The 7,930-nt window shown below is 42.5% G+C and overlaps 1 pseudogene across 1 annotated transcript; it reads left to right on the forward strand.

Annotated features, from left to right (window-relative positions):
• Positions 1-1,231: 1,231 nt before the first annotated feature.
• LOC147464658 (uncharacterized) lies at positions 1,232-6,151 on the forward strand (annotated as a pseudogene). Its single transcript, XR_015188350.1, has 4 exons — positions 1,232-1,329; positions 1,437-1,494; positions 1,780-2,373; positions 5,998-6,151. The product of XR_015188350.1 is annotated as an uncharacterized LOC147464658 (transcript).
• The last annotated feature ends 1,779 nt before the right edge of the window (positions 6,152-7,930 follow it).

Here is a 7,930-nt window from a genome sequence, read left to right on the forward strand (position 1 = left end):
AATTGCCTCCAAGGTAACATGTGGTGGCACAAAGAGTGGAAAAATCAGGTGCAAAAATGGTTATTGTAGGGTGTGTCAAAGGAATTCCCACACCTTCATTTGAGGACTATCGTAAGCATCCTAATGGACTTCAACGAGAAATTATGTAGTGTTGCCCTTCATGTGATCCATTGTTAGAATGGAACACAACATGTCCATGGTTGCATCCTACATCGAGCATATGGCCAATAGCTATAGAGACTAATTTAATAGAGGAAGAAGTCAAGTGCTTGCTTGAGAGGTGGCACATGGTGGAGACAACCAATGTTGCAACACCCACAACATATTCAACCAATGAAGGTGCCTTTATGAGGGAGGTGGAAGTAACACAATTACAAGTATTTGCAATGGGATTTGAGTGAGATACGAGTTATCAATCTCAAAGGAGGCAACCAAGCGAATAAGAAAGGCACTTGAGATGAAAGCGAGATCACAAAGGAAGTGATGTGAGTGGAGAAAGCTCACAAGATTTTCAAGTTGCTTTTAAATAGTAATGCACTAGAGGGCCACATCTACAATGTGGAGATTAAAAAAGAGCCATCTTGTACTTGTCCCGACTTTGCAGAGCTTGAAGAGCAAGAAAAGCCTTATCTTCTAGTAAACATTTGTATGTTGTTTTTCTTTGTGTGCTAGGCTTGAGACAAAATGAGCATATGCTTTTTCATCAACCTATTCTCCGTTGAGGAGGTTCACAATGTCCTCAGCCAATATTTGACCTACCCTTGTATGCAGTAGTGGAGTACATGCTGCCCCACGACCATGTAACCAGCTTTAGCCATGTTGAATTTATGAAGGTGGCTCCTTGATTTGATGAAGTCCTACTTTATCCACTTTTCCAGTAAATTATGAGCTTTTACACATAATTTTTCTTGGAAAAAAGCTTGCCATGGGTGAAACAATGCTTGCTAGGAAATGCTTGCCTAGAAACAAGCCACCCATTTTTTTGTATAAGGGTGTACCCTGCATGCGTGCCCTTTACGGGATCTTTGCAGTCTCTCTCTCTGTCTCTCTTTGTAAGTTTCATGTAGGCCACTATGAATCTTCATCTTGTCGTATGGGTTTTGTCTTTAGGTATGGGTTAGATGGGATGATGTATTCATGGAAATTTCTTGTTGCCAAACTTCAAAATGTGTTAACAACATCAAGTAGCTAGCTTGGTCGATTGAGTCTTTATTCTTTTGTGACCCGGGACATGGGTTCAAAGGCGGCCAAGCGACCTTGTGCGCTCATAAGGACGTTCGTATCGATTCGCACGGGATGTGTGCAATTTGCTACAAAAAACAACATCAAGTAGCTCTTGCTCATGTTGTTTTTAAGTACATGGAAAAGCTTGATTGGACACGCCTTTGAGGAGTAGAATGTTGAGATGTGAATACATGTCAGCGCCCCTGGCGCAGGTCCAATTCATCAAATATGAAGAACGTCTCTTTGTCTCTCACTCAGCTATCACAGGAAGTTTTGGACAAATTCTCACAATATTTCCCACATTGTGACTTACCTCAACATCATGAGCTTCTGTGAGGGAGGCGCCGCATACCTAGCTAGGTACGATTGGGGGCAGAGGAGGGGCGGACCACCGGCGGTCCCCTGCCCCCAATCGTACCTAGCTAGGTATGCGGTGCCTCTCGAGCAGAAGCTCATCATGTTATGCATTGCATGAAAAACACTAAGAAAGACTCCGTTTTCCTACATGAGAAAATTTCTAAATCTTCTTGTGTATATGTAATGGAGCGTTCGTAGCGTGTCTCGCACAGAAAATCAGCCTCTTCATCCTCTTCTGTGGACTGGGCCGAATGGGTGCCAGAGTGCCTGCAACCAGCCATAGCCATAGCCAGCAAGCTTCCATACCACCACGACCACGAGGATGATGAAGACGAGGACGATGAGGATGATGGCCATTCTGTAGACAATGAGCAGGATCCTCATCAGAACAGTTATGAGGAGGAGGAAGACGAAGATGGATATCACCGTTTACAAGAACACACACAGTTCCACCGTGTCCACCATCACCTTCACAGGCAAGGTGCAGGGCTGCGTTAAGGTCAAGAGGACGCCAGCAGCATCAGCATCATCACCAGAATCATGGAGGGGATGGAAAACTGTGCGTCTCTTGCAAGGAGCTCTATGTCCTCTTCGTGGGGGGTGATACCTGTCCATGAGTGCTATGAGGAAGCTTCTGAAGCAGAGGCCGCCCTCAAGAAAGAGATTGAAGAGCTCAATGCCCGCATTGCCTTCCTCCGCACTTGGGCACCTGAAGCCATGTCTGAGCAATTCTCAGACCTTGTTCTTGAGAGCTCTGATGGCTCCAAAATTAGGGCTCATCGAGCTATTTTGGTATGTCTCTCTTGTTTTAATCAGAATTTATTTGGCTGCAACCCTTCATTGCTTTTGTTCTTCTGTCTGGGGTCTGAGAGCACATGATAATTTTACTTCCTTAGTTTTTCAGAACTGTGGCCAATGTAGATGTAAGTGGCACTTCCAAAACAGTTTTATATCATGGTAAACGAATTTTTTTGAGCTAGTAAGCGTGTAGAGTGTGATGATTTTTATAACCTTTGCCATGGAGTACTTTTAGGCTTTTTTGGTGTGGTTAAATGGCTCAAACTAGTGGGGGTGGACATAAACCTGGTTTGTTGGTTTAAGAAAATAAGCTCTAATTAGGAACTAACTCCATACAAACCTGCATCTACAAATGGTGTGAGTAGGCATGGTGTAGGTGTTGTCCAAGCTATGCATGGCAAAGGTGATGGTCTTTACTTCATGTTTGGACAAGCAGGTGAAGTTAAGATCGCATGTTATCAAGTATTGAAATTTGAAATTGTGATTAACTTTGCCATGGAATTCCTCGTTTGGGTTCTAAACGTTGTAGAATCTCATTCGAATCTGTTATCTTTAGTAGGATTTCAGAATTTTTGCTTTTGTCTTATCTTCGTTTGTATGATGTTGACATTTAGGAATGAAGTTTTTGCAGTATCTTATTCTTGATTTAAAATGGTCTAAAGTTGAGAGTTTGTATGAAGTTTCAGTAAAGTAAGTTTCTCGATTTTGATTTTTGATATTTTATAGCATTTTGTGTGTGTTAAGACTCTCTTAGTAGTGCGTTTTGTTTTAAGTGTTGTATCCTTTCTTGAGGCTTGTAAGTTTAGACCTTTTTTTATGTTGCAAAATACTGTATACACTTGTAAATCTAAAATCTAAAGATAATCACTAGGACAGATTTATTGAGATGGATGTAGAGCTTGTTACAAGTGAATTGTGCCTTGATGTCCGCAAGGTGAGTTGGACTCGATTGAGCGATATGGTATGTGGAAGTTGTTTCCTAGGGCAGCTAAGTAAAAGGTCATTGGTTCCAAGTGGGTCTGCAAGGCTGAGTACAACTTGATTAGTTTGTGGAATATGCATAAAACTTGATTGGTAGTTAAGGGCTTACCTCAATGGCTCAAAATTGAGAATGATGAGACCTTGGTTCCGAACTGTGTGGATTGCCGTGATGTAAATCTTTCTTGTGTCACGTGGGCACTTCACTTGCGCCACGTGGACATGCTTCTGCCATAGTCTAGCACGAGTCTTAGCTTAGGACTGATCTTGGCACCTTTGTGAGCCTCTAGCAGGACGTGCATGTCCAGGCCGGTCATAGTTGCATACCCTCTCTTGCACAGAATCGCTCAATAGAGGCAGAAGAGATAGAAGGAGAGCACAGGCAGCAGTGCACAGACCCTCCCCAGCGTTTTCTCATAGAGCCAGCCAGCGTTTTTGGAAGTTGACAGCATCAGCGTTTTCAGACTTCCTAAATGTTTGCAGATTCAGAGGTAGCCTTGTCGTCTTTGTAGATCCTCGCCGGTTGCCTAGCGTTTTGCAGATTCAGCCTAGATCTGCTGCGTTTTCAGTTTTCAGCCCTTAGCCTCGTTGAACCCGAGTGTTACCCGACCCCATCCAGTAGCAGATCCTCGCCGCAAGTGCCACCTTGGTGCAGATCTGCCAGCAGTTCATTTTCAGCCCAAAACAGTCCTAGCGTTTTGCAATTTCAGCCTAGATCAGCCAGCGTTTTTGCATTCCCACCCAGCCTTGCACGACTCGGCAGTTGCAGATCAGCCCCGCAGTACCGCCACAATAGTAGATCCATAGCAGGAAGACCTAGCGTTTTCACATTTCAGCCATCAACCTAGCAGATCTTGCCGTCGTCGTCAACACCTTCATGATCGTCGTCGTTGACATCATCGTTGTCATCGTCGACATAGTCCTCACTTAGCATCATAGCATTATGACCCATGGTGCAAGAATAAAGAAAGTACTTGCTCTGGCAACAAAGCAAGGGGGCCCTTGAGGGTTTGGACCCGACATACTGTGTCCTCTCTCTCTCTCTCTCTCTCTCTCTCTCTCTCTCTCGTGTCCTCTTTCTTTCAGTTCAATTCAGTTCTTTCAAGTGAAGTAAAGTGTCCCTTGTGTTTGTGCCGAGTACCTAGATCCGAGCTAAATCCATTAACACTTCTGTTGCACCTGACATTGGTATGAGAGCTTTGTGTGTGCTTCGGCTTCACGTACTCAAGAGAAGAACCTAAAGAATCCAAGAAGAACCAAGGACCAAGGAACCCCAAGAACTGCCTATTTTTTTACCTTGAAGGAAGCTTCGCGTCCCTACCCGGACTTCTTAGCCTCTTAGTACCCTCAGTATGGAGCATCCAGAACCAGTGCCCATCTTCATCGCCATGTCTTTGAAGGACGATCGACATCAGTATTTTTTGAAGTTGACAGCATCAGCATTTTCAGCCTTCATCAACGTTTGCAGATCCAGCGGTAGCCTTGGCGTTTTTGCAGATCCTCGCCGGTTGCCTAGCGTTTTGCAGATTCAGCCCAGATTTGCTAGCGTTTTCAGTTTTCAGCCCTTAGCCTCGTTGAGCCCGACCCCATCCAGTAGCAAATCCTTGCCACAAGTGCCACCTTGTTGCAGATCTTTCAGCAGTTTATTTTCAGCCCAAAACAGTCCTAGTGTTTTGCAATTTCAGCCCCAATTAGCCAGCGTTTTCGCATTCCCAGCCTTGTACGACTCGGCAGTTGCAGATTAGCTCCGCAGTAGCAGATCCACAGCATATTAACAGGGGATGGAGAGGGATGGAGGAGACGGGGGACGCCCGGATCCGGGACGGGGACGGATGGCAGACTGCCTGCCAGATGGGAACGCAACCTGAACGTCCGGGGACGGCAGGGAACATTAGTCAACAGTCAACTTTTAAAATTTGAAAAACTAACATTGAAATTTGACTCATTTTGAGCCTTTGTGGCATGTACTTTTCATTTTGTGTCCATCTCGATTCTCGTGCCATCGATGTTTTATTAGCACATTTGCGTCTATATGACTCATGTCTTTGGTCTATTTAGTGTAAGTTTGTGGTTCAAGTTATGCTCTATGTGTGTGGGTCAAAAAATGCCAAAAAAAACTTTTCTTTTTTGTTTTTTGCCGCTTCGCCCCGTCCCTGTTTCCTAACTTTTGCCATCACGTCCTTGTTCCCGACCCCGACCTGCCGTTCCATGTTACTATGATCCACGGCCAGAAGACTTAGCGTTTTCAGATTTCACCCATCAACCCAACAGATCTTGCCGTCGTCCTCGACATAGTCCTCACTTAGCATCATAGCATCATGACCCATGGTGCAAGAATAAAGAAAGAACTTGCTATGGCAATAGAGCAAGGGCGCCCTTGAGGGTTTGGGACCGGACATACCGTGTCTTCTCTCTCTCTCTCTCTCGTCTCTTTCTTTCAGTTCAGTTCAATTCTTTCAAGTGAAGTAAAGTCTCCCTTGTGTTTGTGCCGAGTACCTAGATTCGAGCTAAATCCATAAACACTTCCGCTGCACCTGACATCTTGCCCCATTGTTCAGCGATAGAATACAACCTATTCTTGCCCTCAAGTGATAATTGCTGGTATGGACCTAACCCACGTTTTTTGACGGTGATTTGCAGAAGGTATATGAGAGATAACCTCACGATTGTGAGGCTCTAAGATTGAGAGACAAAATTTGCAAGTTGTGAGAAGAGACTCTGCAGCCAAGCAAGCTCCTTGAGCTTAGTACAAGAAGATAGATTCATTCTTTTGATTGTTGGGGCTATGACATTGATGTCTACTTGGCATAATTGATGTGATAGCCCATATGCACCTATGTGAAACCACGTGCTAGAGTGCACCCAGGACTTATGAGACATGGAATGATGTATCATATCATGATGTAACCTCTTGCAATGCTTATGTATGAGGGTCAATGAAACCTATATTTTCTCAAGGGATGCAATGATTTATTTTCTCTATCATTGTAAGTGATATTGTAATGTCTCCACCATAATGTAACAAGTGGTATAAGAACCTTTTTAGCATAGAAAAAAGTCTAATCCTAGCTCTTGATTAGATCAATTTCAAAGGTTTTGGCCTACTTCTGAAATGCCTTCCAAAAGGTTTTATAAGTTCTGTATATATACGGACATACCTAGATGGAAACTATATGCACATACTTAGATGGAAACTATATGCTCATGCACTTTGCACAACATGTCAATCTTTAGAGTAAGACATGCATTAGGTGTATTATGTTGCTAGAGAATTGATAGCTTACTTGAAGTTTGAAACTTGAAATAGAATAGATGAGAACCAATGAAGTATAAATTTTTGTCTTCTAGGGAATGCGATGATCAGAAACGCAAGGTTTCAAAAACGTTGTTGGGCGTTTTTAGAAAACGATTTTCTTTCTTTGTATAAAATGTACGGATGGCTCTTGTTTAAAAAGATCTTAAAGCCTTGGTAGAGGCACTTTGTAACATTATGCATTGTAAATATAGTAAGTAAAAAATAGTGGCAGCTCTGGTGTGTAAGTTGGGTAGTTTGAGGACAAATGACCATTTACGAAAGGAAAGCGAGTTTCTAAGTGAAAGAGGGGAGAGAAGCCACGTTCTGGGATTGCATGACAAAGGAGAAGCAAGAAGAGGTCAAAATTCAGTTTTGGACCTAGAAATTAGTGTTTTCCTCACAAATTTCTCATCAACATTGGAAATCTGCAGCCCACGAGTCTTTTTTGGGGTTTTGGCACATTCTGTATGCGCTTGTGTATTCAGATTTCTCGATTTTCAAGTGTAGAATTTTTTGCAACAGCCTATAACAGTAAATAAAAGCTTTTTCAAGAGTTTTTCTATCTTTATTAATGTGTTTTATGAGGTTTTTTGTCGGGTTTATCTATATGAATTATTGTAGCTGAGGGTTCTTGGTTGAGGATCATCTTATAATCCCCTATTAAGTTCTTATTCTCTTTGCTTAACTATGTATTAGCTTATCTACATTGTATCACAATTCGGGGGACTTGAGAAAAAGAGTGTTTGGTTTCCTTTGTTTGGTAAGGATTTTTTGTGTTGGTGTATTTGCAAAGTAAGTGAAGGCGAAGCTATAGAGGCGTCAAGATAGTTTTTCTTCTTCCTCACAGCTTTTTGGTGCTTCCACTAGCATTCTTTTTTTTTCTTTGTTGTCTTCTATCTCTTTTGATTGTCTGCTTGTGTTCTTTTGTTGCTTGTTTGTTGGTTCTCTTTATGTCTGTGGTTTTTTTTTTTTGATGTGTTAGTTGTGTTGTGTTGTGTCAGCTCGGTTGTGTCGTGTGCGCTTTTGTTTTTGTCTTCCTTCTTTCATCTAGTGCTAGTTCTTTTCAATGTGTCAAGACATCACATGTATCGACATCAGGAGTCTAATGATGCATATCGATAGCAAATCTTGAGGACTCGCATAAGGTATGAAGTCACAAACGAAATTGTGTCAAGCGTCAATACAAATGCGCATACGATAATCAACAAGCTGAAAATAAATAAACTTTCAACTAAAAGAGATGAGGGAGAAGATCGACACATTATTAGGGACCAAAAA

The sequence above is a fragment of the Adiantum capillus-veneris genome, chromosome 1 (genome assembly GCF_014529385.1).
Source record: "Adiantum capillus-veneris isolate H3 chromosome 1, ASM1452938v2, whole genome shotgun sequence".
NCBI classification, from domain to species: Eukaryota; Viridiplantae; Streptophyta; class Polypodiopsida; order Polypodiales; family Pteridaceae; genus Adiantum; species Adiantum capillus-veneris.